This window comes from Arachis stenosperma, chromosome 7 (genome assembly GCF_014773155.1).
Source record: "Arachis stenosperma cultivar V10309 chromosome 7, arast.V10309.gnm1.PFL2, whole genome shotgun sequence".
Taxonomy (NCBI): Eukaryota; Viridiplantae; Streptophyta; class Magnoliopsida; order Fabales; family Fabaceae; genus Arachis; species Arachis stenosperma.
Window position 1 is genome coordinate 428,250 of NC_080383.1, and position 10,600 is coordinate 438,849.

Here is a 10,600-nt window from a genome sequence, read left to right on the forward strand (position 1 = left end):
GGTCGGACACCCATGGAAAGAGAAAGCGAGATGATATGGACAGGAGAGATCCTCCACCCCAGACCCCTGAGAGGCACATCCACATGATCTCAGGAGGATTTACGGGAGGAGGAATCACCAAATCTTCTCGCAAAAGACATCTCAAAAGAGTCTATCAGGTCGGGGATGAGACACCCGACCTCCCCACTATATCATTCACAAAGGAGGATGGGCAAGGGATAATCCCCGGGCATGACGATCCTGTGGTGATAACTATGATCCTAGCCAACGCCCATCTCCACAGAACCCTAGTAGACCAGGGAAGCTCGGCGGACATCCTTTTCAAGCCCGCCTTCGACAAGCTAGGGTTAGATGAAAAAGAGTTGAGAGCTTACCCCGACACTCTATACGGGTTAGGGGATACGCCAATAAAGCCACTGGGATTTTTGCCCCTTCACACAACTTTCGGAAAAGGGGAAAAATCGAGGACTTTGAGCATAGATTTCATAGTCATCGATGAAGGGTCAGCCTACAATGCCTTAATTGGCAGGACTACCCTTAATCGACTCGGAGCAGTGGTATCAACTCCTCACCTCTGCATGAAATTCCCGACTCCAGGAGGAATAGCAACGGTGAGAGGAGATCAAAAATTGGCAAGGAAGTGCTATAACGAAAGCCTAAATCTGAGAGGAAAGGGCAAAGAAGTCCACACCATAGAACTGGGCGGCACAAGGACCAGAGAAGAGCTACGACCCCAGCCGGGTGGAAAAACCGAGGAGATACAAGTCGGTGAGGAGGAAGGAAAAAACACCTACATAGGAGCCAACCTGGGGGAAGCCCTGAAACAAAGGTTGGGTGAACTCCTAAGAGCTAATTCCGACCTCTTCGCTTGGAAGGCTTCCGACATGCCCGGGATTGATCCCGAGCTCATGTCCCATAGGCTCTCGGTTTACCCAGGGTCCCGACCTGTACAGCAAAGAAGACGCAAGCTCGGCCCAGAGAGGACCTCCATAGTAGAAGAGCAAGTACAGGCGCTCCTGGAAGCCGGCTTTATCAGAGAGGTCAAATACCCAACATGGCTAGCCAATGTAGTGCTAGTCAAAAACAGAATGGTAAATGGAGAATGTGCGTCGACTATACCGACTTGAATAAGGCATGTCCTAAGGACCCTTATCCTCTACCAAGTATTGATGCCCTGGTAGACTCCAGCTCAGGGTACCAATACCTATCATTCATGGACGCCTACTCGGGATATAACCAAATCCCGATGCATGAACCCGACCAGGAGAAAACATCGTTCATCACACCAAAAGCCAACTATTGCTACGTGGTCATGCCATTCGGACTGAAGAATGCAGGAGCCACGTACCAAAGGCTGATGAACAAAGTGTTTTCCCCCCATTTAGAGAACTTAATGGAGGTATACGTCGACGACATGTTAGTAAAAACCAAGCAAGAAGTCGACCTCTTAACCGACCTCTCACAAGTCTTCAACACTATAAGGTTGCATGGGATGAGACTAAATCCCGCAAAATGCACCTTCGCAGTAGAAGCAGGAAAATTTCTAGGCTTCATGCTAACACAAAGAGGGATTGAGGCCAATCCCGAAAAATGCAGAGCCATCCTAGAAATGAAGAGCCCGACTTGTTTAAGAGAGGTTCAACAGCTCAATGGCCGACTTGCAGCCCTCTCCAGATTTTTGGCAGGATCGGCACTAAAATCCCTTCCACTATTCTCCTTATTAAGGAAGGGATGCCAGTTTGAATGGACTCCGGAATGTGAGGAGGCATTCCAAGAGTTCAAAAATTCTTAAGCCAACCTCCTATATTAACTCGACCAGTACCGGGAGAGGACCTCGTCATATACCTATCCGTCGCAAACAGGGCTGTCTCATCAGCCCTGATCAGAGAAGACGAGGTCGGGCAACACCCGGTCTATTTCACCAGTAAGGTTCTACAAGGTCCTGAGCTAAGGTACCACAAACTAGAGAAGTTTGTTTACTCCTTAGTAATAGCCTCACGAAGGCTACGACCCTACTTCCAGACTCACACAATAAGAGTCCGTACAAACCAGCCCATGAAGCAAATCCTTCAAAAAACGGATGTTGCAGGGAGAATGGTTCAATGGGCGACAGAGCTCTCCGAGTTCGATTTGAGATATGAAACTCGGACTGCAATTAAAGCCCAGTGCCTCGCCGACTTCATTGCAGAATACGCAGGTGAACAAGAGGAAAAACCGACTACATGGGAACTCTATGTAGACGGATCCTCCAACAAAACAGGAAGCGGCGCAGGCATAATATTAGTAGATAAAAAAGGAACCCAGGTAGAGGTTTCCTTAAAATTTGAATTTCCGGCTTCAAACAATCAGGCAGAATATGAAGCCTTGATTGCCGGATTAAAGTTAGCAGAAGAAGTTGGCGCTACAAAGGTGATGATCTACAGCGATTCACAAGTGGTGACTTCCCAAATAAGTGGAGAATATCAGGCGAAGGACCCCAATATGAAGAAATACTTGGAAAAAACCTTGGAACATCTGGGGTACTTTGCGGAAACCGAGGTCAGGCACATAACTCGGGATCTAAATAGCAGAGCTGACGCCCTATCCAAGTTAGCAAGTACCAAACCCGGAGGGAACAATAGAAGCCTGATCCAAGAAACCCTCCAAGAGCCCTCGGTATCAAAAACAGGAGAGGAACAAGAGATACTTGAGGTAGTCGGCCTAGACCTCGGATGGATGAGCCCCTTAGTCGAATACCTGAAATTCGACATCCTCCCTAAAGAGGAGAAAGAAGCTAAAAAGATCCGAAGGGAAGCACAACATTATACTTTGGTGAGAAATGTCCTTTACAGAAGAGGGATATCAACGCCATTGCTGAAGTGCGTACCGACCTCAAGAACCACCGAGGTGTTGGAGGAAGTACATAGTGGGATCTGCGGAAACCATCTTGGAGCAAGGTCGCTGGCCAGAAAAATAATCCGAGCAGGGTTCTACTGGCCGACCTTGCAGAAAGACGCAACAGACTTTGTGAAAAAATGCCAGCCATGCCAGATGCATGCAAATTTCCACGTGGCTCCACCAGAAGAGCTCATCAGTATAACGTCCCCCTGGCCTTTCGCAAAATGGGGAATGGATTTGTTAGGTCCTTTTCCCCAAGCACCAGGGCAAGTCAAATACTTGATCGTGGGAATAGACTACTTCACGAAGTGGATAGAAGTAGAACCATTAGCCACTATCACCGCTCAAAGAAGTCGCAGGTTCCTCTACAAAAACATCATCACAAGGTATGGAATACCTTATTCCATCACCACGGATAATGGAACCCAATTCACTGACGCCACCTTCAGAAGTCTGGTAGCCAGTATGAAAATCAAGCACCAGTTCACCTCGGTAGAACACCCACAAGCCAATGGGCAAGCTGAGGCAGCTAACAAAGTTATACTGGCAGGATTGAAGAAGAGATTACAGGAAGCAAAGGGAGCTTGGGCGGAAGAGCTCCCCCAAGTGCTTTGGGCTTATAGGACGACCCCCCAATCCGCCACAGGAGAAACACCCTTCCGACTAGTCTACGGCGTAGAAGCCATGATTCCTATCGAAATCAGTGAGCAAAGCCCAAGGGTAATTCTCCATGATGAGATCGGAAATGTACAGGGGCACAAAGAGGAGCTCGACTTGCTCCCCGAAGTCCGAGAGAACGCCCAGATAAGAGAAGCGGCATTAAACCAAAGGATGACTACCAGATACAACAAGAAAGTCATTCGAAGAACATTCACCGTAGATGACCTGGTCCTAATTAGAAACGACATTGGGGTCAACAAATCAGGAGATGGAAAGCTAGCCGCAAATTGGAAAGGGCCATACAAAATCAAGGAAGTGTTAGGGAAAGGTTATTATAAAGTAACCGACCTGGAGGGCACTGAGTTACCAAGGTCGTGGCATGCTTGTAATATGAAAAGGTACTACAGTTAGAAGCAAACTCTACTCCCTGATGTACTCTTTTCCCAACTTCATGATTTTTTCCCAAAAGAAAAGGGTTTTTTCTGGAGAAGGGTTTTTAACGAGGCATCATAGTAGAGGCTAAGGGAAAATATACTGTCAAGACCCTTAGTAGCAAAAAGGTACCTTCCCGATTAATAAAGATCTTTTTTCATTCATAATATCTCTTATAATATCCTCCTTTATTTTTCTAAGTCTTTCTACGAAACGCGCCGACTTAAGCTCGACAAAGCGTGAAAATCCCATGAACCGACCTAGATGGTCGTCAGGATAAAACGACGAGGTACAAGTCGGTGTAAAGAGGTTATATAAGTCGATCGTAAAAAACTCGGGAACCAACCCGACTCATAAGTCGGAAAGTGATCCCGAGTAGGGAAACTTGGAAAACTTCGATCCACAGATCGGAGTATAACACCGAGTAGAAGAAAAACGCATCGCAAAAATAACCTAAGTCATAAAAACTCACTAAAGCAAAGTCGAGTATAAAGGATAACAAAAGAGATATGACAACCTGAAAAATTTAAAGCTTGCATACAAGCCTTTTCGCGAAAAAGGCTCGAGAAAATAATACAAGCTAGCAAAAAAGTTTTTTCGAAAAGATCAAACATATTTCAAAATAGAAAAGCATGTGCACGCGCAAAGTAACTTAAACCCTTATCCAAAAAAGGGCACCTACTTCGATTAGGGAAAAACGCTTTGCTAGGTTTTCTAATCGAAGTAGGTGCCCTTTTTTGGATAAGGGTTTAAGTTACTTTGCGCGTGCACATGCTTTTCTATTTTGAAATATGTTTGATCTTTTCGAAAAAACTTTTTTGCTAGCTTGTATTATTTTCTCGAGCCTTTTTCGCGAAAAGGCTTGTATGCAAGCTTTAAATTTTTCAGGTTGTCATATCTCTTTTGTTATCCTTTATACTCGACTTTGCTTTAGTGAGTTTTTATGACTTAGGTTATTTTTGCGATGCGTTTTTCTTCTACTCGGTGTTATACTCCGATCTGTGGATCGAAGTTTTCCAAGTTTCCCTACTCGGGATCACTTTTCGACTTATGAGTCGGGTTGGTTCCCGAGTTTTTTACGATCGACTTATATAACCTCTTTACACCGACTTGTACCTCGTCGTTTTATCCTGACGACCATCTAGGTCGGTTCATGGGATTTTCACGCTTTGTCGAGCTTAAGTCGGCGCGTTTCATAGAAAGACTTAGAAAAATAAAGGAGGATATTATAAGAGATATTATGAATGAAAAAAGATCTTTATTAATCGGGAAGGTACCTTTTTGCTACTAAGGGTCTTGACAGTATATTTTCCCTTAGCCTCTACTATGATGCCTCGTTAAAAACCCTTCTCCAGAAAAAACCCTTTTCTTTTGGGAAAAAATCATGAAGTTGGGAAAAGAGTACATCAGGGAGTAGAGTTCGCTTCTAACTGTAGTACCTTTTCATATTACAAGCATGCCACGACCTTGGTAACTCAGTGCCCTCCAGGTCGGTTACTTTATAATAACCTTTCCCTAACACTTCCTTGATTTTGTATGGCCCTTTCCAATTTGCGGCTAGCTTTCCATCTCCTGATTTGTTGACCCCAATGTCGTTTCTAATTAGGACCAGGTCATCTACGGCGAATGTTCTTCGAATGACTTTCTTGTTGTATCTGGTAGTCATCCTTTGCTTTAATGCCGCTTCTCTTATCTGGGCGTTCTCTCGGACTTCGGGGAGCAAGTCGAGCTCCTCTTTGTGCCCCTGTACATTTCCGATCTCATCATGGAGAATTACCCTTGGGCTTTGCTCACTGATTTCTATAGGAATCATGGCTTCTACGCCGTAGACTAGTTGGAAGGGTGTTTCTCCTGTGGCGGATTGGGGGGTCGTCCTATAAGCCCAAAGCACTTGGGGGAGCTCTTCCGCCCAAGCTCCCTTTGCTTCCTGTAATCTCTTCTTCAATCCTGCCAGTATAACTTTGTTAGCTGCCTCAGCTTGCCCATTGGCTTGTGGGTGTTCTACCGAGGTGAACTGGTGCTTGATTTTCATACTGGCTACCAGACTTCTGAAGGTGGCGTCAGTGAATTGGGTTCCATTATCCGTGGTGATGGAATAAGGTATTCCATACCTTGTGATGATGTTTTTGTAGAGGAACCTGCGACTTCTTTGAGCGGTGATAGTGGCTAATGGTTCTGCTTCTATCCACTTCGTGAAGTAGTCTATTCCCACGATCAAGTATTTGACTTGCCCTGGTGCTTGGGGAAAAGGACCTAACAAATCCATTCCCCATTTTGCGAAAGGCTAGGGGGACGTTATACTGATGAGCTCTTCTGGTGGAGCCACGTGGAAATTTGCATGCATCTGGCATGGCTGGCATTTTTTCACAAAGTCTGTTGCGTCTTTCTGCAAGGTCGGCCAGTAGAACCCTGCTCGGATTATTTTTCTGGCCAGCGACCTTGCTCCAAGATGGTTTCCGCAGATCCCACTATGTACTTCCTCCAACACCTCGGTGGTTCTTGAGGTCGGTACGCACTTCAGCAATGGCGTTGATATCCCTCTTCTGTAAAGGACATTTCTCACCAAAGTATAATGTTGTGCTTCCCTTCGGATCTTTTTAGCTTCTTTCTCCTCTTTAGGGAGGATGTCGAATTTCAGGTATTCGACTAAGGGGCTCATCCATCCGAGGTCTAGGCCGACTACCTCAAGTATCTCTTGTTCCTCTCCTGTTTTTGATACCGAGGGCTCTTGGAGGGTTTCTTGGATCAGGCTTCTATTGTTCCCTCCGGGTTTGGTACTTGCTAACTTGGATAGGGCGTCAGCTCTGCTATTTAGATCCCGAGTTATGTGCCTGACCTCGGTTTCCGCAAAGTGCCCCAGATGTTCCAAGGTTTTTTCCAAGTATTTCTTCATATTGGGGTCCTTCGCCTGATATTCTCCACTTATTTGGGAAGTCACCACTTGTGAATCGCTGTAGATCATCACCTTTGTAGCGCCAACTTCTTCTGCTAACTTTAATCCGGCAATCAAGGCTTCATATTCTGCCTGATTGTTTGAAGCCGGAAATTCAAATTTTAAGGAAACCTCTACCTGGGTTCCTTTTTCATCTACTAATATTATGCATGCGCCGCTTCCTGTTTTGTTGGAGGATCCGTCTACATAGAGTTCCCATGTAGTCGGTTTTTCCTCTTGTTCACCTGCGTATTCTGCAATGAAGTCGGCGAGGCACTGGGCTTTAATTGCAGTCCGAGTTTCATATCTCAAATCGAACTCGGAGAGCTCTGTCGCCCATTGAACCATTCTCCCTGCAACATCCGTTTTTTGAAGGATTTGCTTCATGGGCTGGTTTGTACGGACTCTTATTGTGTGAGTCTGGAAGTAGGGTCGTAGCCTTCGTGAGGCTATTACTAAGGAGTAAACAAACTTCTCTAGTTTGTGGTACCTTAGCTCAGGACCTTGTAGAACCTTACTGGTGAAATAGACCGGGTGTTGCCCGACCTCGTCTTCTCTGATCAGGGCTGATGAGACAGCCCTGTTTGCGACGGATAGGTATATGACGAGGTCCTCTCCCGGTACTGGTCGAGTTAATATAGGAGGTTGGCTTAAGAATTTTTTGAACTCTTGGAATGCCTCCTCACATTCCGGAGTCCATTCAAACTGGCATCCCTTCCTTAATAAGGAGAATAGTGGAAGGGATTTTAGTGCCGATCCTGCCAAAAATCTGGAGAGGGCTGCAAGTCGGCCATTGAGCTGTTGAACCTCTCTTAAACAAGTCGGGCTCTTCATTTCTAGGATGGCTCTGCATTTTTCGGGATTGGCCTCAATCCCTCTTTGTGTTAGCATGAAGCCTAGAAATTTTCCTGCTTCTACTGCGAAGGTGCATTTTGCGGGATTTAGTCTCATCCCATGCAACCTTATAGTGTTGAAGACTTGTGAGAGGTCGGTTAAGAGGTCGACTTCTTGCTTGGTTTTTACTAACATGTCGTCGACGTATACCTCCATTAAGTTCCCTAAATGGGGGGAAAACACTTTGTTCATCAGCCTTTGGTACGTGGCTCCTGCATTCTTCAGTCCGAATGGCATGACCACGTAGCAATAGTTGGCTTTTGGTGTGATGAACGATGTTTTCTCCTGGCCGGGTTCATGCATCGGGATTTGGTTATATCCCGAGTAGGCGTCCATGAATGATAGGTATTGGTACCCTGAGCTGGAGTCTACCAGGGCATCAATACTTGGTAGAGGATAAGGGTCCTTAGGACATGCCTTATTCAAGTCGGTATAGTCGACGCACATTCTCCATTTACCATTCTGTTTTTTGACTAGCACTACATTGGCTAGCCATGTTGGGTATTTGACCTCTCTGATAAAGCCGGCTTCCAGGAGCGCCTGTACTTGCTCTTCTACTATGGAGGTCCTCTCTGGGCCGAGCTTGCGTCTTCTTTGCTGTACAGGTCGGGACCCTGGGTAAACCGAGAGCCTATGGGACATGAGCTCGGGATCAATCCCGGGCATGTCGGAAGCCTTCCAAGCGAAGAGGTCGGAATTAGCTCTTAGGAGTTCACCCAACCTTTGTTTCAGGGCTTCCCCCAGGTTGGCTCCTATGTAGGTGTTTTTTCCTTCCTCCTCACCGACTTGTATCTCCTCGGTTTTTCCACCCGGCTGGGGTCGTAGCTCTTCTCTGGTCCTTGTGCCGCCCAGTTCTATGGTGTGGACTTCTTTGCCCTTTCCTCTCAGATTTAGGCTTTCGTTATAGCACTTCCTTGCCAATTTTTGATCTCCTCTCACCGTTGCTATTCCTCCTGGAGTCGGGAATTTCATGCAGAGGTGAGGAGTTGATACCACTGCTCCGAGTCGATTAAGGGTAGTCCTGCCAATTAAGGCATTGTAGGCTGACCCTTCATCGATGACTATGAAATCTATGCTCAAAGTCCTCGATTTTTCCCCTTTTCCGAAAGTTGTGTGAAGGGGCAAAAATCCCAGTGGCTTTATTGGCGTATCCCCTAACCCGTATAGAGTGTCGGGGTAAGCTCTCAACTCTTTTTCATCTAACCCTAGCTTGTCGAAGGCGGGCTTGAAAAGGATGTCCGCCGAGCTTCCCTGGTCTACTAGGGTTCTGTGGAGATGGGCGTTGGCTAGGATCATAGTTATCACCACAGGATCGTCATGCCCGGGGATTATCCCTTGCCCATCCTCCTTTGTGAATGATATAGTGGGGAGGTCGGGTGTCTCATCCCCGACCTGATAGACTCTTTTGAGATGTCTTTTGCGAGAAGATTTGGTGATTCCTCCTCCCGCAAATCCTCCTGAGATCATGTGGATGTGCCTCTCAGGGGTCTGGGGTGGAGGATCTCTCCTGTCCATATCATCTCGCTTTCTCTTTCCATGGGTGTCCGACCTCTCCATGAGATATCTATCAAGCCGACCTTCTCTAGCCAGCTTTTCTATCACATTTTTGAGGTCGTAACATTCGTTGGTGGAGTGACCATATATTTTATGGTACTCGCAATACTCGCTGCGACTTCCCCCTTTTTTATTTTTAATGGGTCTTGGGGGTGGCAGCCTTTCAGTGTTGCAAATCTCTCTGTATACGTCCACTATAGAGGTCTTTAGAGGAGTATAAGAGTGATATTTCCTGGGCCTCTCGAGACTGGGTTCTTCCTTCTTCCTGACTTCCCTTTCCCTCTCCTTAGAGGAGGAAGTAGGTCCCGGTCGTGAACTCAGGTCTCTAAGTTTTGCGTTCTCTTCCATGTTGATGTACTTCTCGGCCCTTTCTTGTACATCACTTAGAGAAACGGGGTGTCTTTTAGATATGGACTGTGAGAAAGGGCCTTCTCTGAGTCCGTTGACTAACCCCATTATCACTGCCTCTGTGGGCAGGTCTTGGATCTCTAAACATGCCTTGTTGAACCTTTCCATATAGGCTCGTAAAGATTCTCCGACCTCCTGTTTTATTCCCAGGAGGCTCGGTGCATGTTTTACCTTATCTTTTTGGATTGAGAACCTCATCAAGAATTTCCTCGAGAGGTCTTCAAAACTAGTGATGGATCTTGGGGGAAGGCTATCAAACCACTTCATCGCTGCTTTCGATAAAGTGGTCGGGAAAGCCTTGCATCTCGTAGCATCGGAGGCGTCAGCCAGATACATCCGACTTTTAAAATTGCTAAGATGATGCTTTGGATCCGTAGTTCTATCATAGAGGTCCATATCAGGGCTTTTGAAGTTCCTTGGAACTTTTGCCCTCATTATGTCCTCGCTGAAGGGATCTTCTCCGCCTGGGAGTTGATCTTCTCCTTCATCGCGGGAGTTCTTGAGAGAGGATTCTAGCTGCAAGAGTTTTCTTTCTAACTCTTTTCGCCGTTCCATCTCTTCTTTAAGGTACCTTTCGGTTTCCTTTTGCCTCTCCCGTTCTTGTTCCAATTGCTCCAGGCGGCTATGGACCAATCCCATTAGTTCAGCTACGTGAGCTAGTCCGCCCTTTTCTGATTCACGCCCATCTGAGGAATTTACCTTCGGATTCTTTACTCCGGAGGTACCCTCTCTGTGTTGATCATTGTCTTGATGTTGGGCTGTGTCTTCATTGTCATTGCCCATGTCTAGATTCTCTTGCTCAGAGTCCGTTTCGACATGGCCTTCTTCATGGGATCTTTCTGC